The sequence below is a fragment of the Hermetia illucens genome, chromosome 2 (assembly GCF_905115235.1).
Source record: "Hermetia illucens chromosome 2, iHerIll2.2.curated.20191125, whole genome shotgun sequence".
Lineage (NCBI taxonomy): Eukaryota > Metazoa > Arthropoda > Insecta > Diptera > Stratiomyidae > Hermetia > Hermetia illucens.
This window is the reverse complement of record NC_051850.1, coordinates 5,794,481-5,821,061: the sequence shown is the minus strand read 5'-3', so window position 1 is coordinate 5,821,061 and position 26,581 is coordinate 5,794,481. Positions and strand designations below refer to the sequence as shown.

Genomic DNA, 26,581 nt, shown 5'->3' with positions numbered 1-26,581 from the left:
AAAACCATAGCAAGAGGCCAATATAGGTGTTGATTGACAAATACATCCATCTATCTATTCAAGCTAAGGGCGAAACCTCCAAAGCCAACGTTAAGTATCATATGGTCACCATAGGGCCACAAGTTATCAAAGGCACGCTAACTCGTTGGAAAAAAACTCAATGTGGCCGAAGCCTATTTTCGCGAAACGTTAAACTAAGTCTATACCTACCCAGCCTGCAGCGAATAGGCCACATGGCTAAGGCAAGTTCAGAGAAGTTTCCCACCACAGGTGACTTCAGAAGTCTCAATAGCCAAATCGACCTGGACAGATACCCACCACCACGAATCCTAGACATGCTGTCGCAATTATTTGACAAGCAGATCCACTCTACCAGTGACCTGTTCGGAGCATACATATTTTGAAACGCCAGGCGCAGGACACTTTTGGACATATTGCGGTCATATTGAAAATCTTACTCGAAAACAAACTAAAAATCAACTGGGGTAAATACGGATTCGTCATGGAAAGAGTCAGCTTTTTAGGATATAAGCTCAATTATGAAGGATACTTTGTTCCAACTGACAAAGAAAAGACCACCATCCACTACCCCAGACCAGCCTAGCCTGGGACCTCGGGCGATTTTTGGAAGCTGTCAATTGCAGCGGAAGGACAAACCCTACTCAACAATCTCATAAAAAGTTCCAAGAAATAGGTAAGGCCGAAATTATATGGGCGTTTTCTCAAGAAAGCTCTCGTTAATAGGGAGGAACTATAGTGTAGGGAGTTGTTCTTCTCACATATCCTGGAGCGTTAAGGCTTTAGCATCATAAGCCAATTCTGTACAATTTTTATTTGCATTCCAGGCGACGATATTGTATCTAAGTATCTTCACCATTGGTAAGCAGTCTCATCTAGACGCTCACTCCATTCAAGAAGCATAATGACGTAAGGGTGACATACCGCAAGCAGGCACTTCACTCAAAACCTTGCACCCCTACTTGGATAACGTTGGAATTATGAGCAACATCACCTCCACGAAAAACTACCTTCAACGTCATGTATGACTCAGCGTAATCTTAGCCGCTGAGCAACATCGAAAGCTTTAAAGGGTAAATTCATCTAGCCAACAATCAGGGAGATGGCTATTCGTTGGTCGCTTATCAGCGTGTCAAGATCCATCGCAGTGTATGAAAAGAAAAACCAGGTGTAAACATGTGCATTGAGCCTTCGCCACCGTGCCTCTAGTTCAAGAATGCAGGTGTTGTCTTACCATTCTGACAGATTTTCTAGATAGCCTAAAGCTGTTATACTCAAGGACCAGACAGCCGAGATAGTAGCATCAGCTTTCCATTCTGGGTAGATCTCGATCTGCCAAACTTTTTTGGCAGAATAGTGAACACAGGTTGAGTCTGCACTCTTTTTAAATATCGCGCAGTGTCTAGGAGCAACAAAAATGCATACACCATACCATCCGCATGTAAATGAACTCATCAAGGGCTGACACAGAATATTTACGGATGCGCTCATGTGTATCACACGCACCTCTTCGGTGGAATTGCTACCCACAGTTTTTTTTTGACCTCCGGTTCACGTACTGTTAAAGCCTGAAGGCGTCATAGTTAGAACTTCTCTTTAGCACACTCAATAGAGTGCCCAATGAGTTTTTCACCAGATACGGTGTACCAGCGCGTCCCCATTGAGATTCCTGGACAAATTTTAGCAACATTTTCAGGCTTTGCGGCCCATCCCGATGACAAGACATTTTGTCCGTCCGCGTTTCACAACGTGCACACATCCTCAAGCCAGAGCGCTCGATCAAGCCTCCCCTAGCTTCGCTGTATAAAGAGTGTCAGACGCATGAATACATCATCCAAATGCGCAGAGAACGAAGTACCGTCTCAGTTGATCAGCTTCAGCTAGTTTTTTTCCCCAGGTACGATATTTTGGATACATCAACCGTGGAGCCAAGGGCAGCTACTTCCAATCTTGTCACAACCTCGTTAATCTGAGCATCAGCCTCCTTCAAATCAAGGGCTCTCCAGGTGAGGCTGGTGTTTGAGTCGAAATCATATTCGCCGTATTAAAGAAGAACAAAACGACCTCCTTCTGTCAAGTATGCGGATCGATGGGCATGCTTAGGGATAGGCCAGCTAGATGGAAGTGCTGAGTGGGTGAAAGATACATCTGGAAACGCTGCGATATGAATCTGCGGAAGACAGTTCATATAAAACCAATGCCATTCCCGGGAGTCCACTTTGTAAGGATAATAGGCACCGGCGCCCATATCTACAGCTATTACGCCCTGCCTAGTGCTAGCTAGGTTGGTAGAGATCACAGCCTTAAAATTATTGCCATCGATTTCAACGCGTAGGCCTTTGAGAAAAGAAGCCAATTGACGAACACCAGGGGTTAGATCATACTAGAAACCTAGCTGCACATTGCACAAGCGAAAGTTTTCCCACTTTTGGAGGTAGAGGGTAAGGCTCGATCGTCGAACTGACTTACCTCAGTCCCTCAGTTCCTCGTTGGCGAGAGTGAATGAGTGAACACTACACTCACACTAACCACCATGCTAGTTTTCTCTATATTAGAAACGAAAAAGGCGAAAATCAAATGCGTAACAGAAGTGGAAAAACGAGGATAGCTGCCAGGTTTCCTGGAGATTTCGCGGAGGAGACATTGCTGGCGTCTTTAAATTGAGTTCGCGACCCGAAGGGAGCGACTCTGGACAAGATAAATCAGGCATGTCAGCGGTTAACTGAGCCATGTGATTCTACAATGCCCTGATGGTATTTCCACCATACTAGGAAACCATAATGTTGGTGAAAGCAGTATCTCTCGCTGTTGCGGTCATCATGCGAGCAAGGAGACGGAACGAGAGAAACTAGAACATTGGGAGTGGAGAAAAAATATCCCATCTCAAAAAGACCATACGAGAACATAAGCGGGGTTATTAAAGACACCTATGCCCGAAGGAAATACAGACTCGTGGCCCCTGCCTACAACGTTGTAATGAACAAGATTCGCGGTACCGATGAATAGGGGCAGAAAAATAACTGAATGTCGTGGCCATATGTGCTTTTTGGAGTCCTCGGGGTGCATTCAAGAAATTAGGTCACTCCGCCACAACACTTCACTTCTAGCTGAAACCAATGGGTTATCAGCGAGGAACCAGATGCATGGCTCCCTCAATTTGCCTAAAGTAAGTCAAAACGAACGCGTTGCTCGCCCATTCTTCCTGGCTGCACTTTCTTCCGAGAAGAAAGATTTTCCCTGGCCAGGGAGGCTGAAAGAGTTTGGGCATCGAGAATCTCGTAAGGTTGAGTGGTAAAGCCGGACCTAATTGGGTAAGTCTCACGTTCGAATTCCCCGCGATTGGCTGTGGGGGCGTGGGGGGCGAAGTAGGACGAGGGGCATGACTTGTGACCAAGAGGCCTTCAGCGTCCTGTGCTTTCTTCCGAGCATCCCATCGCACTGCAGGTGGTGCACAGTTGTTCGGTGGCCTTTGCAGCCGGGGAGTTTGTCTAACTCCGAGAAAAGGGAGGGCTCAATTGCACTTCTCGATCAGTGATTATGATTGCCAGTATACCGAAGCGTGGAATTTTCCCTCGATAGACTGTGCCGACACAATATTGTATAGAAATGTCTTTCAGAGGTATCCCTCCAAGCCACCGCGTGAACTTATCGACGGTTGTGAGGAGTATCTGTAACCTTGGAAGACTTGTGTGGAAATGCTTGGTGAACCAACAGAACACGCCTACCTCTGCTCCCACATGTTTCGCTGTTTTACACTTCTGGCATGCAATTCACTGTCTGCGCCAAGAAAAAATGTCCTTCTTCATGGATGGCTGGAAATATTTTGTGGTTTTAAAATGCCAGGTGTGTGTTTGTGTCCTAAATAGTCGATGGCATGAAATATTTCTTTACGGAAATCGACCGAAATATATGTCCTTGATCTCTTCTCTGAGGTACCACAGTATACCATATATTAGACACTGAGCCGATGATATGAAACTCCCTATATGAGCATTTAGAGTCGTTCCTGAGGGTTTGAAGAATTGCGTCGTCCTTCAGCACCTCTGCGGTTGCTATAAAATCGTTGTCTTTTCCCCGAAACGTGTTAAATGTCAGAAGCATGTGGGCTTAAAAGGCGCAGGTGCCGAATTTGGCGGGGGAACTCTTTGTCAGCCTTCTGTTCTAAAGTAATGGTGAACAGCTTATGGTGTGTGAACGCAGTCAACGGCCTGCCTTCAAGGGAATATCGGGAATATTGTATTGCGAGGTACGTGCCTAATAACGCACGATCGAAGATGCTGTAGTTCCGTTGAGCGCGGTTTAATTCTCGTTGGCATCACGGGAGACTGCGGCTGAGGCACACACAATGTATCTGCCGCAGAACAAGATATGTACTGGGTGTCCATGGTTGCTTATTTCGGATAATGGAGAATTACCTCGTGGAGAGACTTCTCTGGTACGAATCATCATCAACGGCGCAACAACCGGTATCCGGTCTAGGCCTACCTTAAGAAGGAACGCCTGAGATGGAACGATGGCTTAGGCCAGGACGCCAGACAGCTTTTACGGATGTCGAACTGGTGGATCTTGGCGCAAAACCGGGATATCTGGAGTTTCTTATGTAGGCAGGCCTGGTACTGATGGTAGACTGAAAGAAGTTGTAACGGCAGGTGTTCCTCAAGGCCCCGTATTGGAGCCTCCACTGTGAAGCATAATGTATGATGGAGTGCTTGGTGATCACGTGCCAGAGGAGGCAAAGTTGATTAGTTTTCAAGACAACCTTTTGACAGTTCTAGTTGCAAAGCACCTCAAGGAAGTGGAACTTAATGGGAGGAGTGCTATCAAAACATGGTTACGAATGGTTAAACTAAATCTGGCAGAAGAAATGACGAAGGCAGTGCTTACACTGCCGACAGGGAAAACAAAGCTGTCAAATCCGGGTTGGTAATCACGAAGTTATTTCAAAATCGATCATTAGACACCGATGCCGAGTCGAGCTTGGACTATGCATGAGAAAAGACAGCAAAGGCTAGTTCGTCCCTAGTAAGAATGAGGTCTAATATTGTAGGCCAAAATATATATGTGGTGAGGCAACGGAAGCGCAAACCTGGGCGACATTATGGATTTGCCTCCACCACTGCATCTAATGGCCACGGAAAACAACTGACAGCCTGACAGTGACAGGAGAAGACAACTGATCACCTGTCGAGTTTATTTTACCTTAAGTGTCAGGAAATAAAATTGAGAAAAATTTCCCGTGTGACGAAAGCCGAGTGTAAAATGTAAAGGAAATAGTTGTAATATTAGAAGGAGTTACCGTATTTCATTATGTGTTAAATTAAGAAGGTTTGCTTTACGCAGCTAAGGTCTGGGTAGGATCAATGGACAATGCGGTGAACCAGGGTAGGTTGAATTCGGCATAGTGGCCAATCACACTGAGGGTGTGCAGTGGATATAGGAGGGTATCGGGTGAGGCAGTGCATTGTCCGAGATTCGTGGATGAAAGAGGGAGGCTGAATGGAACCCTCAACATAATTATCGGACCCCGTAATACCGAAGAGGAGATTCTGAGGAGTTACTGTCGGCATTAACTTCTAGAACTTAATGCAGGATGTAAATGTTACCACCTAACACTCTTGCAAAAAAACTGTTTTTTGAAGGCATTTATTACTAATTTTGGCATTCCGAAAGGATTGCCTGTTCAATTCACAAAGAATAAAAAGGCCAAGCATGTCTTCATAAAAACTTTTCAATTACTCTTTATAATAGCAATTCATTTGCATGGGTGTATCTTTCGTCATTGCTAATAAAAGATCATGTGGTCTTGAACTTAGCAAATCTCTGGAGAAAAAATTACAAGTCAGTTATTAAACTTGTATCTACATCTATCATGCCACCCACAACTCATCCCAACGGCTAGCTCTTCCGACCCATAACACTTTAGCATTAACACTAACCGCATTCTCATCACCTGTGGTCACATCATCAGGCCCAGCATCAGCATCACCATCATCATCTTCACTCATTTGTTGGTTAGAATTAAGCGGGTGACTTATGGCCATGATCCGTAGGTACATGATGATGGTATTGCGAGATCTTCCGCTTCTCCACTGGATCCGGCATAACAGCTGCACGCACGAGATACGGGCATCGGTGCAACGTGTTCTGCGAAGGCGGAAGATATTTTCCAGTATGTTAACTCTTCAGTACGATGCAATCCATCTATCTACTTGACTGTCCGCCTGTCTATCTATCTATCTTTCTATTGAGCTGACTATTGGGAGGCAATCGATTCCGCCACCAAGCCGGTCGACCGGTCGGTTAGTTGCTCAGTAACAGCAAATGCCGCAACAGCAGTAACATAACGAAACCGGAAACTGCAACCAAATGAGGAATATATCGGTCGAATTTGAAATGGAGTTTTCCTCAGATGCATTGTTGCATATCATGGATGTAGGGTGGGAATGAAGGTCAGGTTGGTATTTGGCAAAGGAATGGGAGAAGCTGGAAACAAGACTATTCATCTGCGGTACTCGGGTCTGAGTTGCTGAGGACGCGAGGAGCAAATTTGTGGGTAATCAGGGTAATTGTATCATTAAAAGATACCAAATAAATAACGCTAGAATCACGTACAGAATATGGGCCGGGTTCTGTTGGCAAAAGGTTCTTCGTAAGTGAGGACCCAAAACTCACTTGGGTGGCATTATCAACGAAGAATATTATAAGTTCTCACCCTGTAAGTTTCTTAAGAGTTGAAAGAATCTCCCAGTCAGATTGTGTCCTCATGTCCACCTATATAGCAGTAAGATTGTATGTCGCACTATGTCATCCCTACATCTTCACGGCACAATTCAAATCACTCACTTACTGACCTTATATGTCACTCCGACTAATGGACGTACAAATATTCTAGAATGACTGACATACGGTGACAATAATCGTTTTGTGGAGGTTGAGAAAAAAGAGAAATGCCCCACAAAGGCTATGACTCTCTACAACGCGTCGTAAGTTATCGGCGGACAGCAGCTTGAAGCAAGCTTGAACCCAGATCTATGTAGAGCTGAGAAGACCCCTTGCCTACCTCAGACAACTAGTAATGGACAGATAATACCTATGACTCTAATTTATTGTCCAGATGGTCATCAAGCATTTTCGAATAAATCAAGCTGTTGTGTGGCAAACTAAGTTTGTTGGGTGTGTTTATCGGGGAGTGTGATTTCTAGCCTGAGGAGTTTTATCTGGTAATCGATTTTTGCAATTTAGATACATTCGTTGGCACAGCACATATCTCGTTAAGATTATGATCGGATTAAAAATTTATTAATATCAGTTTTCATCTGTTTCCAGGTAATGAAATCAAGGTATGAATTTTTATCCAGCTGCATGGCCGCGGGACCGAAAAATTTAGAGTAAGTTATTTGAATGCCAAAATTCGTAATGCTTGTGGACTCACCTTCTTGGAATTCCGACAAATCGCAAATTAGTCAATTGTTTATTTCATCTTGAAACCTAATATACAAGAGGACAGAGATCATATCAGGATGATATACTATATGGGAAGGCGAGGCATCCATTCCTTGTATGGCTTGAATGTCTGTCCTCCTGTCTCCAAAGCATTCCGAAAAATTAGTGTCTTCTAACTTTTTCCTTTTGGTCAAAGGCTTAGTCCCGGTGAACTCAAGTATTTCAGGCCAATCTTAGCTAGTTGGTTCTTGCCAGCGCGTGTTACGGCGCGGATACAACACAACATCTTCGTCTCCATTACCGCGAAGCGTTGTTCATTATCTTTAGTAGTCAGTCAGCACTCAGAACCATAAAGGGCACCAGGACAAGCGACACTGAGGTAAATTTTGGATTTTAAATGTTCACTTATGCATCGTTCACAAAGAAAGCCAGTGTAAAACATTAAGAAAGGTGCGTGAGAAAGGACCTCTGAAGAATAAGAATACGTAATTTCATAACGCAAATGACCATTACTTGATAGCAATAATTCGAGATCCTCAACTCACTCACTTCTCATCAGGCCACTGCCTTAACAGGTTTGTTTCATTGGGATTCAGTCCAAAACTGCGTTCCATAAGGCAGTTTTTATATTTTTGGACAAGTCACTCCAGTTCCATCTCAGTTTTGTTGTGAGATAGGAAAACATGATCTGCATAGAGCAGCGTCCACGAGAAGAACAAAGGGTAGTAGTGAGAGGGTACTTCCTTCACAAACACCAACAGGGACAGGCAGGGATTACTTCGAACTTTATCCTTCGGATTGTGATAAAACAATTTATCCCAATACACGATCTCCTCTGGCATTTGGTGTTGGACGGTCAAACGTCCTCTCTAGATCCATGAAATACCTTATTCCTTGTCCCTCCACATCGGCTGTATGTACGTAGTCCAAAATTAACCCAAACTCACTGTTTCTCAAGTTGTTCTATGAACAGAGAAGAGTAGCTGGAGTCGATGGTTGATCCTCCTGTCTGTGGTATTACAGCAATGAAAAGTAGCGGTTGCCTGACCGGTTCCTGGTAGGTTGACATCAGGATGACCGGGAGGTAAGTAGATTCTAGAAACTTATCCGGATTCACGAATCGATCAGGTATAGTTTCTACAATCTACCTACCTACCAGGTCTTCCCGCTTATGATTTTGAAGAAACCTAACAAATCGTATAAAAACGAGGTAGATGGAATTCAAGAAAAGGGACAATAATTAATTACCCAGAAACCGCTGCATAAAGTAATTAAAACTTTCGAATAATAAAAACCAATAGGAACTAGACGATTTTGGTTTAAGGATTGATGGGTCCTAAGTCCCTATTCACTTGATGTCGGTCCGGACCAAATGGAGCGCAACTTACTAGCACTATTTACGGTCCATGGACTCCTCTTTTTGGGTTTAACGTTCAAAGTTCAAAAATCAAACGAGGGACGAAGACGGCTACGGTTTCGTACCAGGGCAGAGGCAATTTATCAGGTGCTGCCTCGCTTCTGCCCTGAGAGCAGCGTGACGAAACCATAGCCGTCTTCGTCCCTCTTTTGATCAATAGCGTTTATTTTTGTGAGAGGCGAGGTGGGTTTAGCCGCCTCTGTGATAGCCAAGCTCGGGAATCAAGGTGAGGGGGTTTTTGGACATTTGAGTCCCTCATGAGGACAAGAGGAATGGTCCGCGGCAGATCACATCCTTAATCGATATTTCGCCTAACTAGCGCGGCGTTTGGGGTTCCAAACTGCCCTGGGCTTGCTAACACCACAAAATTGGAGGCTGCCCACTGACAAACCCGGAATCGTTTAACACATTACCTTGGGTCAGGCCTATTCAGTGTACGAGAATTCACCCCGTGGTTTCGGAAAGCCCAGCTACCCTGTCGTCTCTCGTATCCACATCTTTCTTTTTCACCTTAAGAGTACCTTCAGTGTAACATTCTACTCTGCTCAATGTTTTCTGAATCTGCAGCATGATTTCAGTCATGGTGTCCGGGGTCACTTAGTACTTAGAGTCCCTACCTTGTGCGAAAGAAAAATGTGCGGCAGACATCAACTGCCAGATTTTTGCAGTTAATGCAGTCAGGTGACCGTGATTTCTTGATTTCCTTCCGAGAATCGTTGTCATGCGCTGAGAGTGCGCTGAGGTTCTCTCTTCACAGACGACGACTTCCTTATTTCCCTCTTCTTTTTGTAGGGGCCGTAGTAACCGTCTGCACACAAATCAAGAAAAGGTAATTTTCACCGTATTCACCGCATTAGAGTTAGGCAGAGCGTGCAGTTATTTAAGGAGTTAGCTGGTGACTTGCATTAGAGCCAAGAATCCTGTGCGGTACCCAGCAAATCTGGATGATGAATGCAGGCAATTGGGAACATTCTGGAAAGAGTCGGCCATGACTTTGAAAAACAATTTTTCGGCAGTCAGTAAAAAATTAATTTTCAAAGACAGTCGCTCGTAAAAAAAAGTCGCTGTTTTCGAATCGGTGCCAGGCGAGTAAATGGCCGTCCAGCCAAGTGAACAAGCGAACTCCCGACCAGGAAGTGAAACGCAATTCTCCGATGGTGAACTTGATGAACGTTATCATTGATACGGCCACAAAGATACTTGGCTCCAGCCGTAAGAAAAGTCTGAACGGCTGGTTTGACCATAAATGTAAGCTAGCTACGGAAGGGAAGAATACCGCATAGCGAGTAATGTTTCATTCTCAAAGAACGCGGGCACGCGCAGAGACTTATCACGAACTCCGTCTAGCGGAGAAGCGACTTAACAGACGGAAGAAGGAAGGAGACCGTCGATAATTTCCCCTATTCAGGGTCGAAAACCCTACATGGGGATGGACGATTCCGTAGCCTACATAACGACAAAATCTATGAGCGATCCACAACCGTCAGGTTGTAGACAAAATCCGGCTCAATAGGTTGCGGTGGGCGGATCACCTAATCCGTATGGATGAGGATGATCCAGCCCGGAAAGTCTATAAGGGCAATATCTATGATAGAAAAAGAAAATGACTCGGTGCCTGCTTGAGATGGAGCGATGGCGTAGATCAGGACGCCAGATAGCAGGGATATCGGATTGATGGACCTCGGCACAAAACCGGGATGTCTGGAGTTCCTTATTAATGCAGGTCTGGACCGGATACCGGTTGTTGCGCCGTTGCTGATGATGATTAAATCGTTCAGTTGAGGGCCGGTCACTGCCACTGACAGTGTGGTGCCTATTTCAATAGGAACACCGACAAAACCTCTGTTTTATCAAAATTTAATCTGAGACCATGTTGCATGAGGCGATTATTTCATATTCGAATAAGTTGCTAAAGAACATCATCTGCATAAAGCAGTGGATGGGGTGCTGGACGTTGCGACAGTGTCCATAACAAAAACAAAGGAGAGTGGTAAGAGGGCACTTTCTTGATGAACACCGACGGAAACACGAAGCAGCAGAGTTAAGTCCGAAGTGTGGCGGGTACTTCGGACTTAACTCTGCGGATCGTGGAAGAACAATTGAACCCAGCGCACGTCTTTGCAGTTAGGGTGCCAACATTTAGCGTGCAGACACGTATTTGTTTGTTCCTTTGGATATGCCTCTTCATTCTCCACACACGTCGGAAGTTGGTGATATCCATGCATTCGCCGTACATTAGGATAACAAATTCGATTCACTTATGGTCTTTTCGCAAGTGTCCTTGAGGCTTGGAGTATTACTCTAACGTACCTTGGATGTTGTGCTTCGATCCAACGCGAACTAGTAGAGCATGTTCCTTGAATATATATCAGCCTCCTTCTTCAGAAAGTTTTCATCCAGAGTACTTTCGTTAGTACTGCATCAATTCCCTTATAGTTAACATACACCCCTTTCTTTTTTTGCTTGTAGTGATAGCCTAGCAAAAACCAAAAACAACAGTCTTCAATGGGGGTGATAATTCGTTCTATTCCTTCAGCCATCCTTTACTCCTTTTAACTACCTACGTATCAAACTGCAGCCAGTGGCCGCAAGTTCCGTATGCTTTCAGAGGTAGTTTGTCCGGCACCTCTTCTGGGTTAACTGGACTAATCACATGGTACCCTTAGTTTAGGGTGCGCTACCTCCACTTAATCACAGTTCACCCGTCTCAGGATTGCAGCAGAGTAGCATGTTGGATTCCGAAATCCACATGAAATGTTCATCTCAACTAACCGGTCAGAATCCTACCTGGATCAACGGACAATAAACAGAAAAAAATCCGATTACATATTGCCTTCAGAAGGAGGAAAAAGCAAAGATCGTAGTTTATACTTAAAACTAAAACGCGAAAAGGAGTCAACGGGACGGCAAAATGTCAGCGTTACGCGTGTTGTATGACGCATTACGAAGAACGATACCAGCAGAGGTGGAGCATTTCATTAAGCTGCTTCGAAGAGGGTGCAAAAAACGAGGAAGATTCTACGTTGTTGGAGGTAAGGGAGACGAAAGGTACGAAGGCAGGCGGGATAGTCAACACCGGGGAGGTTCATCTTGAAGAAGAGCGGGCGGGTGAATTTGCGCTGTATCTTCTCTAGGGCAAGACAATCACAATTACGGAAGGAGGGCCAATTGACGGAACAATACTCAAAGATACTTCTCACGAGGGAGGTCAAAAGCATTTTGGAGGGTTGGACCGGAGATCGTTAATAAAGAATAAAAATAAAAGCGGTCTTAGAATGGATCCTTGTGGCACACTAGAAGAAGGAGAAAAAGAACTAGAAGTGCCACCATCAAAGCTAACTCTGCAAGATTGGAAGGAGAGGTAGGAGGCAAGCCATGTAATAAGTGATGGAAGAATGTTAAGAGAGTGGAGTTAACGGAATCGAAGGCCTTAGAAAAGTCCGTCTAAATGACGTGACTTCCTGCCATTAGGTATAACACCAATTAGGTATAACACGCGTACTTTGCGGGTATGCTAGCCGAAGCGCGTAACGGGAATAATCCAGTGGCGGATGATATATTGACGCCAGATAAAGCGCTGGATAGCGGAACTAAGACCGGGGTGGCAGCTGGTGGCTGCGGATTGGCGTTGGCCTTTCCAAATGCTTGCTGAATTTCCGCAAGCGCCACTGAGTGCCAATGCTGAATCGGAGGTCGAGATTTTATGGAGGGTGGAAGAGGGAAGTCACCCCTTGTCAGACCTATTGGAAATTCGTGACAGTCACCCTCCCCCTTTAAAAAGTTATGAACCCTTATAGAGTTTTTTGATTTCGACATTGTCAAGTTTGAATTTATAACCCTACCCTGTCGGTGGGAGAGGATAGGTAGGATATGTAAAAAAAAAGGAAGCTCCATTCTCTCCAATCTTGTTAAAGAACTTTAGCGATAACCCCCTTAAAAACCATGGCTATTCTTGTGTTATAATTTTGGAGTTTAATTTTGAACTCCATCTCCGCAGGAGAAAAGGAGGATATCAAGGACATGCGAGAGGCCCTTTCTATCAAAACTTGTTGAAAAATCCGCGTTTCAAACGGGGAGGAAGAGGGAGTAAAGAGGTCATGCGAGAGAAAAAAGGGTTTCGTTCTCCACTTCCCCTAAACACGCATAGCGGCCACACCTCCCTAAAAATTACGCCACTTCGAAAAGGGACTGTTTTCAAATCATTAATAAGCTTATTAGAAGGGCAATCATGTTCGCGATGTGCAGGGGTGAGCCGCCTCGTTATTCCTCTCCCCCCATTTCAAGTGATTTTTTGATGGCTTTTGAGAGAGATGACCCCCCATTTCTTCTTTGATATTTTTTTTGCCGCCACGCTTAGGGGTGCAAAGGAGTTACTTCCATCTACTCCTTTATAAATTCCTACCCCCCCCCCTTTCCCCACTTCCCTGCGTGTGAAATCTGTTTAAATAAAGGCTGAAACCCTCCTTTAATTTAATCCTAAAATCATTTAAATACAACCAACGAAGGCTCACGGTCGTAGAAACGGAAATTTGGTCCATTGTTACTTGGAACTCTCCCGAGTTCACCTGGACCAAGCTTACGACCAAGAAAAATGGCGAGTCCAGAGGAACAACGAAGGGAGGGGTGATGGGCAATTTCAAGAGAACTAAACAGAAAATAAGAGCTGGACGTGGTACTGGCGAATGTTGGGTCTTCGTACACTTTCCGGGGAAGGGACCTGGGGTCTATAGTGGACTTGGCATACGTGAGTGCCACTTTAGCCAGTAGAATCGCTTGGCATGTCAGTGAGGACTATACTCACAGCGACCACCAGGCAATCTGCATAGAGATCAAGGGCGGATCGAGCTCGAAAAAGAGTTTTCGCAGAATGTCGGGTGGTATGCTTGGCTGGACAGTGAAAGCTTTCGAGGGGGACACGTTTTCCGCGGTGCTCAAATCCGACATATCCCTGAATGGTACGACTGGAGGGAAAGCCACCCAGATCACTCGATGGATGACGGAAGCATGCGATGCTACTATGCCCAGAAGGCGGTGGAACAACGAAATCGCAAGTTTGCGAGCCACATGTTTTCGGGCAAGGAGGCTTTGCCAGAGGCTCAGGGGAAAACCCGGTGGCGACGGTCGAGAGGAGGCATACAAGCAATTGCGTGGTCGCCTAAAGGAAGCCATTCGGAGAAGCAAAAAGAACTGCTTCAAACAGCTGTGCAACCATGCCGACATAAACCCTTGGGGCGAGGCTTACAGAGTGGTGATGAAAAGGCTGCGGAAATCACCCCAGGTGACCTGTCCGCGCCTCCTGGAACAGATCGTTACCACTCTGTTCCCTCACCACGAAAATAGGGGAAAGCAAATTTTTGTTCAGCTAAATGACGGCATAATACCGCCTGTAACTGTGGAGGAGCTGCGGGAAATATGTGGTAGGTTCGGTGACAACAAGGCCCCAGGTTTGGATGGCATCCCCAACCGAGCTTTGAAACTGGCAGTGAAGACTAGGCCCGACCTTTTCGCCAACACCTTCGAGGCGTGCCTAGAAGAAGGAATATTCCCCGGCCAGAGGAAAAAGCAAAAGTTGGTGTTGCTTCCGAAGCCTGGCAAGCCACCTGGAAATCCAGCGTCGTATCGTCCTATCTGCCTGTTGGATACAATGGGGACGATGATGGAGAGAGTCATCTACAACAGACTCCTGCCCATCGTCGAAGCCAACAATGGATTGTCGGAACGCCAATTTGGTTTCCGACGTGCCCACTCTACGGTGGACGCAATTGGCATGGTGGTAAACCTGGCAAAAGGTACACTGATTTCTTGCTGCTGCTGTTTCGTGGTGGTGTTGGATGTGAAAAACGCATTCAATTCGGATAACTGGAATAGAATTAAACGGGCGTTGGCTGACATAGGTGTCTCCGGATACTTAGCGAATTTGGTAGAAAACTACCTTTCAGAGAGGACTCTCTGGTACGGGACGGATGAGGGCCCCAAAGAGTACATTGTCACAGCCGGGGTACCACAGGGATCGGGACTTGGTCCCCTGTTGTGGAATATCATGTATAATGGGGTGCTTGCTCTTTCCGTCCCAGAGGGGACTACGATTGTCGGCTTTGCTGATGACCTAGCTGTGGTTGTTGCAGCAAAACACCCAGAAGATGTGGAGGTTTACGCAACGGAAACAGTGAGAGCGGTAAAGTCCTGGCTAGAAAAGGCCGGGCTGACCTTGGCGGACGCGAAAACGGAAACGGTCTTAATAACGAAACGCAGGAAAAATAACACTGTGAAAGTGGAGATCGGTGGACATACGGTCGTATCAAAGCCGGCTATCAAATACCTGGGGGTAATAATTGACACCAAATTGAGTTTTAGGGAACACCTAGAGTATGCATGCCAAAAGGCAGCCAGTGCCACCACGGCACTTGCAAAAATGTTGCCAAATATTGGTGGACCGAAACATTGCCGGAGGTTGGTGCTAGCCGGAGTGGTGCGCTCCATCCTGCTCTACTTGTCGCCTGTGTGGGCAGAGGCGCTTGCAGGCTCTCAGAGACGGAAGCAAGTGAACTCGGTTTACCGGCGGATGACTTTGAGGGTTTGCAGTGCTTTTAGAACCACATCAGATGAGGCAGTGTTGGTGGTGGCAGGCATGATCCCGGTTGACATTCTGGCCAAAGAAATGAGGGTCCTGTACAATGCAAGACACATGGAGGGGCATGCACAGCGTAGAAATGCGGCAAGGTCAGAGTCGCTTGATCTCTGGCAACGCAGATGGGACGAGTCTGCGAAAGGTCGGTGGACGCACAGGCTCATTCCCAACATTAGGGTATGGCTTGAGCGAAAACATAGGGAGACCAACTACCACATTACCCAGTTCCTCACGGGACACGGTGTTTGCTACAGGCAGTATCTGCACCGCTTTGGGTTGAATGATTCTCCGAACTGTCCTATATGCGACGGCATACCGGAGGATCCAGAGCATGTGATGTTTCACTGCCCACGATTTGCGATGGAGAGAAGGAGCTTAAACCAGGTGCTGGGCAGAAGCGGGACCCCGGAGAGCTTGGTTACTGAGATGCTGAGGTCCGAGGAAAAGTGGCTTGCGGTTGGCTTCGCAATCATCGAAATGCAGGAGGAGTTGCTGAAGGAAAAAAGAAGGCGGAAAGCTGCAAATAGGAGAAGGATGAGTGCCTAAGAGCAAACCTACCCTGCGAAGTAATACCTTAATGGTGGTCCCGCTGGGCTGGGGCTGGAGAGACCGGGGATAGTTTTTAGTGGGTGTGAATCCCACACGCGCCCGCTGTAGTAGTAGAGCCTATGCTTCCTACAAACTCTAGTTTTCAAAGCATCGTTACGAAAACGACCTTATGATCCAGAGGTTTTTGGGGAGCTTGTCAGCAACCAAGCAGCATCAACATCACTTCTCATTTATGTTTGGTGAGATTCATTAAACAAACATCTTTCCTCAGCACCGTAAACAACATTAATTAGATAGACAGATATTCTAGGGGCGAACACCAAGCCACACTGCATCCATATGAAATTATCCCCCAAGACAATTATTACTTCCATTAAATCTGAATTGTTCACTGTCCAAAAAATCACCAAAAAACATCTGGAAGAAAGTTTATTTTGGGGAGAGATCTCAGTTTCGGGAGATCTAGGTTGTAACGCATCTGAAATATCTGAAATTTTCCATCTAATTGGCCACTCTTCTGCTCGTGGTTCCTAACGAGCAACAAGTTGTTTTCGATGTTTTGAATCGGAGGCCATTAAAATCTTTTCAACACGTTGTCAAATGTAACGCTTTGACTGAACGTCCAAAAGATTCATTTTGGGTAAACAATTCTTCCATATATGCGTATTATGGGTGTGTACATGCTTGTGCATATATTTATTTTGGATTAAAATACAGCGTACGCGAGTATCTAGTGCGTGCAAGATGCTGTTCCAGATTCCCGAGCAAATATTACTAAGAGTGATTCTTGAGGAAAGACGCTTCAGAAATAGATTGTTTAAGCTTACGCAGTGTTTGTAGTTGCGTTCAAGATTACGCACTCGTCAAAAGATATCCATAGAGCACGTCGGAGTATGGATGTGATAAATTACGTACATAGCACTAGCATCAGATACTAGGAATATCTTTACACAAGATGCAGAGAAAGATAGCTTTTACAAACTTAGGCTAGGCGGGTTAGGCGTACTCGAGATCGCTGGGGAGTTTATGGCTAATAGCGAAGCTAAATATGCAGTAGTTGCTTATAAACGCTCCAGTTGGATTTTATGAATACTTGAGTCACTTCAAGACACTCCAATGAATTGGATGTTTCCGGTTCAATAGCTAAACAGATCCCACTAATGTTTGTTTTCTTTCATTCATTCAAAAAACCATTGAAAAAGTTCAGTTTAGTTAGCAGAACTATAAGGAAAAGACTCACCAAACTTGCTCAGTATCATTGGCAACCTCAGCTTCACTAGTAGATTGCCCAGCATCTCTCAGATCTGTTGAGACATCTGAAATAGACGCGGAAATCAATGCAAAAGCAATTAGACTAGACAAGATCGGTGCCGCTGATACGTAGGAAAATAATAAACATTTATTCACGACTCATGTGTCTTGGGCTTGCTCAGAGATCTCAGATATTGGGTTGGAGAAAAAGAAATGTCGTATTTGTGATCGGAATTTGACGCTTTATTTAACGTACTTAGAATTACCCGATTTAAGTCAAATATGCGCCATTTTGTTCGTAAACTTATTGCCATTAAGAAGGCAACTTCATTATCCCCCCCCTTATAACCCCCCCCCCCCCCCCCCCCCCCCCTACTTATTTGCAAAAAACTCATCAGACAGCCAGTTTTCGCCTCATTTTGAGGCCAAGTTAGTAGCACCAAGAGCGTTTTGCATGGACCGGAAGAGATGGTAATCACTTGGTACCAGATCCGGACTATACGGTGGGTGCGATAGCACATCCCATCGGAACTCCCGTAGCTTCTGGCGGTTCATCAAAGATGTGTGAGGCCGAGGGTTGTCCTGGTGGAACACAACACCATTCCTATTGATCAATTCTGGTCGCTTCTGGTCAATCTCCTGCTTCAAACGGTCGAGTTGTTCACATAGCCATAGTTGAGCAGCTCATAGTTAAGTCCTTGAGTGTTTTACGTAGGTACCTGTCGTGGAGCCTTAATCCTACGATCTTCTTAAGACACGGATTGATTGTGTGACCACAATCAGAGCCCCGCTGTGAGAAGCAACAATGGTGCCAGTCTATACCAAGTGCATGGCTTAGCATTCATATTGGTGGATGCAAGACCCGTGTTGAAACGCAACACCACGATGAGGCGCGAAGGTCTCTTCTCGCTTGAGCATCACCACAACCCCCATGAAAATATGCGCCGCAAACAACCGAGCTGCACTCATATACAACAGGGATTCTCCCGAAGTATGAGAATCCAGGGGCTATCTCGGTTCCCATGGTACCAGTATACCCCTGGTAAGGTTTCGTGGCTATTGCCACTTCAGATGAGTCCCCGTGCAGACTCGGGTCTGATCATCATCATCATCAACGTCGCAACAACCGGTATCCGGTCTAGGTCTCCAGACATCCCGGTTTTGCGCCGAGGTCCACCAATTCGATATCCCTAAAAGCTGTCTGGCGTCCTGGCCTACGCCATCGCTCCATCTTAGGCAGGGCCTCATCTTCTTTTCTACCATAGATATTGCCCTAGACTTTCCGGGTGGGATCATCCTCATCCATACGGATTAAGTGACCCGCCCACCGCAATCTATTGAGCCGGTTTTTATCCACAACGGGGCGGTCATTGTATCGCTCATAGATTTCGTCATTGTGAAGGCTACGGAATCGTCCATCCTCATGTAGGGGGCCAAAAATTCTTTGGAGGATTCTTCTCTCGAACGCGGCCAAGAGTTTGCAATTTTTCTTGCTAAGAATCCAAGTTTCCAAGGAATACATGAGGACTGGCAAGATCACTTTTTTTTCCGGAAATTGAAAGGCAAGAAAATGTTGATAAAGACAGGAGGGCAACAGCTAACAAAACTGCATAATTAAATGCTGAGTTAATTATTCAGTCACGGAGAAGAAGTGGGAAACCTTAAATGGGGACGAAGATCATTAAAAAATTATAGAGCTGAAGGCCTATCGCCAGGATATTTTCAGTAGAACTGAAACCATTTGACTCATTTCATCCTTTTAGATAAATTGGGAAAACAGTTCAACTGATGGTTACGTCCAGTATTCCAGGAATACTATTATTAAAGGGAACTTTTGTGTCTTTACTCGATACGGATTGCAATCTTGTCCTGGATCAAGACCTCTAAAAATTCCTCATTTAAAGATGCCCCTGCATCCTAGGTAGTAGCCTTGAGAAAGCCTCTCGGTGAAGAGCGAACCCGGTACACCTGTGGACACACTAGGAATCCCCAGAGCCGTCAACAACTCTCCGTTGACGTCAATATGGCGATATGAGCCTAGCTCTTCCAAGGTGGTAGTCGTGGCATCGATCAGAAGCCAGCCCCTTCGGGACCTTGGTCATGTAATGTGCATTGAACCTGTCTTGCGTTGTCCGTAGCGAGCTCAGATTCTTTCGAGAGTTCCGGGATCAGCTAAGCGTAAGTCAGGCCTTAGGGAATTGGAGTAGTGCCTGTCTCCGAGGGTACACCCCGCTCCCTTGCACACGGTGTGCTGGTGAAATTTCCATGAAGAATAATCATAATACAAAAAAAAATCGACTAAATATCAGGGCTCACCGCAGCGACCAGCGAAAGAGGCAGCGAGGGCTGAAATACCCTATGTGACACCGGAACGCCCAAATAAAGAGGATGCTTTACCAAGTGTCGCGCCTGACGTTGCGGGGAGGCCAACACCAACACCCTGTTGTGTCCTTGTTCCGGAAAAAAAAGCCAGTTAGAATCGCTAGTCCGGAGCAGATCATGTCCACCACGTGGAGATTCTCCTCGGCCACTTGGTTTTGGTTCATCCGACAGGGTTGCCGCCCCGTCTTCCTAACCGCCACCTCTGAGCACCGAGCAGCTCATAGTGGATGATTCCCTTCCAATCCCACAAAACACACGCCAAAACCTTCCTGGCCGTGAATCCGGGTTTGGCGATGGTTTGAGCCGGCTCGCCGCGCTTCGACCACGATCTTTTCCGCTTGAGGATATCGTACGTGATCCGCTTTTCATCACCAGCCACCACTCGCTTCAAAAGTGAGTTAAATTCCTTCCGTTTCAGTAGTGCATCGCAGGCGTTGATTCGGTCAAAGAGTTTTTTTTTTGCGTCAACTCGTGTGGCACCCAAACATCCCGCTTTTTTGGAATCCAATCTTCTGGAAATGGTTCCAAATGGTTTAATGGTCTATAGCCAGTTCCTGGCCAATCGAGCGAATGCTCACATGCCGGTCTACTTGGATGATTTCGACGATTTTATCGGTTTCTACGACGACTGGGCCTACCAGTATGAGGTGTATCTTCGACATCCACTACACCAGAACGAACTCGATCGAACCAACACTGTGCTGTGCAAATCGTTACAGTATCGGGCCCATAAAATTCACAAATTTTTTCGGCCGCCTTCGTTGCATTTTTATCTCTCAGGTAGTAAAAACGTAAAATAGGACGAATTTTTTGCTTGGTGGACTCCATCTTTGACGCGTTATAACTTGACACTGAAACGTACGACCACAACGCTGTCAAAGGGACACTTGTAGCACAGATTGTCGTCTCAAAATCGCCGTATGGTATGACCCGATGCGATAAGTACAACACAAGATATTTTTAGGTGTCGCCATCTATTGACAAAATACAACATTTCTTTTTCCCCAACCCAATATTTCAATACGACTATGAAGTCCCAGCTGCACGATCATCTCGCGATCGTAATTGCGGCTAAGGCCAATAATGGATTAGGTTTTTGCTGTGCCACCGAGATTTTGCGTAGGCGTTTAGTGAATGTCTTAATCGCACAAAGTATGCCCAATAAAAACAAAATGCGCCGAAAATAAGACCGTCCATTGTTGACATTGAGCACATGTAAATATTTCGTAACCGACCGGGCATAGAAATTAAAAACAATTGTTCAGGTGACCCGCAGGCCTGAGTCCGCATTGGGGACTAGAAACAAAGATTTTCGTTTGATCCCCGACAGCTAAATTTATTCAAGTGTGATTGCGTATTCAGCGCAGAGTCTTGGGTATATCTGCGAGAACTTGTGCCAGAAACTTTCATCAAAACAAACACCCTTTGTTTTGTTGAAGGTGAAGGCCTCACAGAATCCTGCATCTTAGACACCCAGTGTTTCGGCGATCATGCCAGATGACCTCAGCAGATACGAACTAATCCGATTGGCAGATAATCCACTTGAAAAAGATTCTCCTGGGACAAGAAAATTAAGAATAATTTGTCAACATTCAAGTTTGTGATGTGCTAGTGCAAACATACGTATACCGAAGATAAACGAGTATCTGTGTTTACGTAGATGCGAGATACAAAGATAAATCATTCTATAAATACAAATTTCACCATATCTGTCTGCAGTGCTATGTAAAAGTACATATCTTGCAATCATAAATTTGAGTTGTTAAAAAGATAACGAAATGTTAATTGTAATCTTCACACGAAAGTGTGGCATATTTAACAGATACAAGTGTACGTTTATTGGAACAAGTCAAGCCAACAAGTCCTCAAGATGATGGGGCTGTGATGGAACTCTACTTCAAAAAAATTATGTCAGATTACTCATGAAAATTGCAGGTGAGATAAGATAATTGCGAAGAAGAATGTATCTTTTATCTGTAATGAGACAATTTACAAGAATAAGGTCGCTAAGGTAAACAGAGTTGGCAATTTTCAGTTTGGATATGAGTTTATGATCCCCCTCTCCCCATTGTTCCTGGTAAAACGTACCATAGGTGTGTGGTTGAAATTTAATGGAAATGCTTTCTTATGGCTAGGGGTGGAAATCTTAGACAGACATTGCTGCGCCAAATTGTCGTATTGTCTTTGTTTCTCACCCATTAAAACCACCCACAGTTTCTCTTTCCTTTCTCCCCACGGAACGGGTGCAAAGGATTGTTTTGCAAGGGAAACTGCCCTTTAAGCGACCAAACCTTCCACTCTTCGTGCCTTTGTAATAAACACTTTATTTTTCTTATTTGAAATTTTACTAAATTATTAATAAATTCAAATATAATCTAATTATTAAATTATTAATTATAAATTAATTAGAGATGAGGAGTCCCTCCTCTACTCGACATCGAAAAACAATTTTCACTCCCTCAACTCAGCTACCCAAAGTCAAAGCGGACGCGTCACGCGTCTCTCGCCCTGGTCGCGTTTTCTTGCTGGACGGAAGGGTTAGGAAGAGCCAAGGAGACCCATTTGGTCGTGCTCCCGACGTTGAGCCTATAATAATGTCGGGCTCGCTCGAGGACTTCGAAGGGGCCCTCATAAGAGGGCTGCTCGGGGTCCTAGGAGCGTCTGTCCTAATTAGGACATGCGTACAGGATTCGAGATGCGTAAGCACGGCAGTCACGGTTTTCGCATGGTTGGCGAGTGGTAGTAGCTTTAGCTTTGGCATTATGTCCTAGAGCGGACTCAACAGACCGGTAGCGTTGAATCCCGACCTGATGTCGAGAAAAGGGTCTTTGGGGAGTCTCTACCAGCTCCGCGGGAATTGCAGCAAACTCTTCGTGATTGGCTGCCCGGGGGCGAGGGGCAGGATCTGCAACCAAAAGAGGAAGTCTTGGGTCATTATAACGGCCTTCAGCATCCTGTTCCACCTTTCGAGCATTCCATTGGACTACGGATGGTAAGCAGTTGTCTGGTGGCATTTAAAGCCGGGGAGTTTGCCGAACTCTGAGAAAACTGAGGACTCATACTGCTGGTCAGTGTTTATAATCGACAGAGGGTCTCTGCATAAGATTATGCAGTAATGTCTTTCAGAGGTTTCACCTCAGGCCACCGCGTGAACCTATAGATGATTGTCAGGCAATACCTGAAACTGTACGGGTGTCACAAAGGACCAATTTTGCCGAGGTGCTTGATGGATCGAAGGAACACTCCTACTTCTTTCCTCAAATGTTTTGTAGTTTTACACTTGTGGCATGCGATGCACTGTCTGGCCCAAAAATTAATGTCATTGTTCATGAACCGCCAGAATACTTCGCGGTAACTAACCGATTCGTTGTCCGAATGCCTGGGTGCGCCAGATCGTAAACGGTGTGAAATACTTCCTTTCGGAATTCGGTCGGAATATATGGCCTTGGTCCCTTGTCTGAGGTCTCGCAGTATATATTGGACGTCGAGCCGAGGAAAGAAAACTCCCTAAATGTGTATTCGGAATTGGCCCGCAAGCTCTGAAAAACTGCGTCGTCCTTCTACTTCTCGGCGATTGGCGGAAAATCGACGGTGGCGGGGATCTTGACCTCTGCTACACCTGACAGAGCGTGAGGAAATGCCAGAAGTGTAGCATCCACCAACTATTACTTGGTGATCTCGAACGCCTGGACAGCATCTGGGAACCACACAATCAGATGGGAATCTTTTGTTTTCGGCCCAGGCAAGAACGCGTTGAGGATCGATTGATGGTGGGCGGTTTTCGGCAAGAAACTTCGATAGAAATTTAATATGCCCTAGAACCTTCTCAGATAGATCCTTAAGAATTTTTTTGGAAGCGGAAAGCTCGAAATCGGTTGCAGGGGTAATCCGGTGGCCGAGGAATTTCACCTGCGATTGCAAGAATTTGCATTTCTCAACGTTAAGAACTAGACCGGCCTCAAGAATATGTTTAAAAAATACACCCGAGGTGCTCTAAATGCTCGGGCTCAAAGGAAGATGCGACCAAAGCATCATCCAAATACACGAAACAGAAGTTGAGGTTTCGTAGGACAGAGTGGATGAATCTTTGAAAGGTTTGCGCTGCGCTGCACAGTCCAAAAGTCGTCCTAGTGAACTCGAAGGGTCCGAAAGTTTTCGGGATATCTTCGGTAGCTTCAAGGATTTGATGGTATGCCTGACTAAGACCAAGGTCGAGAATGTACGACAGTTTGCGATAGAGTGCACAAAGTCGTGGATGAGTGGTATGGGATAACGGTCTGGAATGGTCTGATTATTCAGACGTCTGTAGATACCACAAATCTCCATTCGTTATTGGATTTAGGAACCAAGGCGAAATGGCCATGAACAAGAATATGGAGATCTATGTAATGCAGATGGTGAGAGTGTGGCAGACCAGACTGGAAACGGCCCGGGTGAACCTGGGGAATGAGAAAACGGTGTTAATAACGAACTGTAGAAAGAAAAACACTATGAAGGTGGAAGTCGGTGAACATACGGTCGTCTCTAAGCGTGCTTTTGAAAACCCTGGGGAAATGATTGACGCCAAACTGAGCTTTAGTCACCACTTAGCACCTGCCTATGAGTGTCAAAAGGCAGCTAGTGGCACCGTGAAAGTTGCAGAAATTGTACTAAAGATTACTTTTAGCCGCGCCGCGTCTCCGGGCCAAAAATTCTTCGGAGGATTTTTCTCCCGAACGCTAAGGACCCAGGTCTCCGAGCAATCATGAGGACTGGCAAGATCATTGTTTTGTTCAGTAAGAGCTTTGACTATGATTTTTGACCCTAAATAGGAGAAATTTTCAACGGTTTCAAAGTTGCAGTCTCCTATCTTTATTTTTCCCATTCGACCAGTGCGGTTTGATGTTGTTAGTTGGTTAGCTTTTGGTTCTGACTTTGCTACCATATATTTTGTCTTGCCTTCATTGATGTGCAGTCCAAGACCTCGCACCGCCTGTTCGATCTGGATGAAAGCAGTTTGTACGTCTCGGGTCGTTCTTCCCATGATGTCGATATCGTCAGCATAGGCCAATAGTTGGGTGGACTTAAAGAGGATCGTACCTGTCGTATTTACCTCAGCATCACAGATCACTTTCTCCAGGGCCAGGTTGAAGAGGACGCATGATAAGGCATCTCCTTGTCGTAAACCGCTGTTGATATCGAATGGTTTTAAGAGTGATCCTGCTGCTTTCATCGGGTGCTGCGCCAAATGACTGGTGCATTGTCGGTAATAAAAAGGGTGGAAGACTAGCTCGTGGGTGTCAGGCTCCATAATTTTGGCACCGGAACCTGCTTTTATAGTTATTGCTTCCACTTTCAACAGTGTTCTGAAGAATTTAAAGCAACCTCTAGGTGCTGAAGCGACTCTCTTATTGTCCCTCAATATAAGGGGAGGGAGAGATGGAAATCTTGGTAGTTCTTCTAAAACGGCACTGATCTTTAAACTATCACTCTAGGATTCAGCCATTTGTAGTCGATGTAAAGAGGATGAGACAACCCTGCATTTCACATTCAACTATTCGGCATCCTTGAATTCTCATCGAACAACTCAGCGAAAATGTCCGGTCTGGATTTCACGGCAAATTTAGTTCATATTCGGAACACCATCCAGACCCGGAGATTTGTTACCTCCTATTCCAGCGCAGATGTTCACCAGCTTGCCACTGGCGACTGGCGGTATTGCTGTCACATTCAGAGGTCGCTGGGAGTTGATAATACTCTTGCTGTGAGGATAACCCCTGGATAATTTTTAACAAGGGTGAAGGGCGCGTGATCTGCAGAGATGAACGGTCTCTGAATTGCTCCATCACGATTCTATAGCCGCTCACCCACGGGTTTACGTCCGCTTCCGAACAGAGCGCCTTAAAGCATTACCTCTTGCTCCGTTGGATGGCGAGCTTGAGGGTTATGCGAGCTTTCTTATAGGCGTACTCTTTTTGCCCGTGGTCAATTCTGCCTACCGCCCTCTGAGCCGCTTTTGTGGTTCGGTAACAGGCTGACCGAATGCTGGTCAGTTCAGTATTCCACTAGTAGTTTGGTATTCTACGGGGGAATGGGTACCTCTTAGGCATGGACGCGTCACATGCTTTAGCGATGCATTGGGCCACATAGGCCGCTTTTTCCGTTGAGGCGCCTACTTTATTAGGTTGGTCTAGCCACACCTGTAAGAAGTTCTGTCACCGTGTTCATTCCCCTTGGATTTTGCCGATTCGATTGTCGGAGTTCGCACTTTGGGGGACCTGCTTTCTCTCTTCGGTGGTTTTAGATCCGTTTTTCGGAACTATTTGTGTGATCTTTTTCCTCTTACACGCCTGTTAATTTCCCAGAGGATCCAAATCTTTTTCCTGTACTCTCTTGTTTGTTGGCAGATTGATTGCAATATAATTAGGACTTGGGTCGCCTGTGGCACCGTTGGGCCAGCAGATTTCGACGTGTCCCTGGAATTTCGTTCTTCCTGCTGCGTTTTGTTGTGGAGGGCTCTAATAGGCCTCACCATATTTTTTATGGCTTGGCGCAGGTTGTACTTGCCCTTCATGAACTCGGACATCTCAACTATTTTTGCACCAAGCTTTGTGAACGGTAATTCCTCTGGATCAGGGTTCTGCCCCCCTTGAGTCCTAATCGGATTACTACTTTTAAATATTTCTTCCCATTTGGCATTCATTGATCTTCCTTTCGTTTTATCTTTTATAATGTTTGGCATTGACAAAGATCTCAAAGTTGGCGACATCTTCTGAATGGGTCCTTTTCCTGGTTCGGGAGTACCTCCTACTGTCCCTCCTTTTGAGTATGTTCGGTCAGTGTTGTTGTCGTTTTTGTCGTCCAGCGATCTGCTTTCAACTCATCTTTTTATTCATTTTTCCCGGGAAAGGTTG

The 26,581-nt window shown here is 45.6% G+C and overlaps 1 protein-coding gene across 3 annotated transcripts in view; it reads left to right on the top strand.

The window, feature by feature from the left end:
- Positions 1 to 26,581, top strand: part of LOC119649195 (CD151 antigen-like) — a 119,808-nt gene that overhangs the window by 39,571 nt on the left and 53,656 nt on the right. For 2 of the 3 annotated variants that reach the window (XM_038051232.1, XM_038051231.1), the window contains exon 2: positions 7,345 to 7,358. The exons of the other annotated variant lie outside the window; for it this stretch is intronic. The gene's annotated coding sequence lies outside the window, so the exon portion shown is untranslated. The remainder of the gene's footprint in view (positions 1 to 7,344; positions 7,359 to 26,581) is intronic. 3 annotated transcript variants of the gene reach the window in all.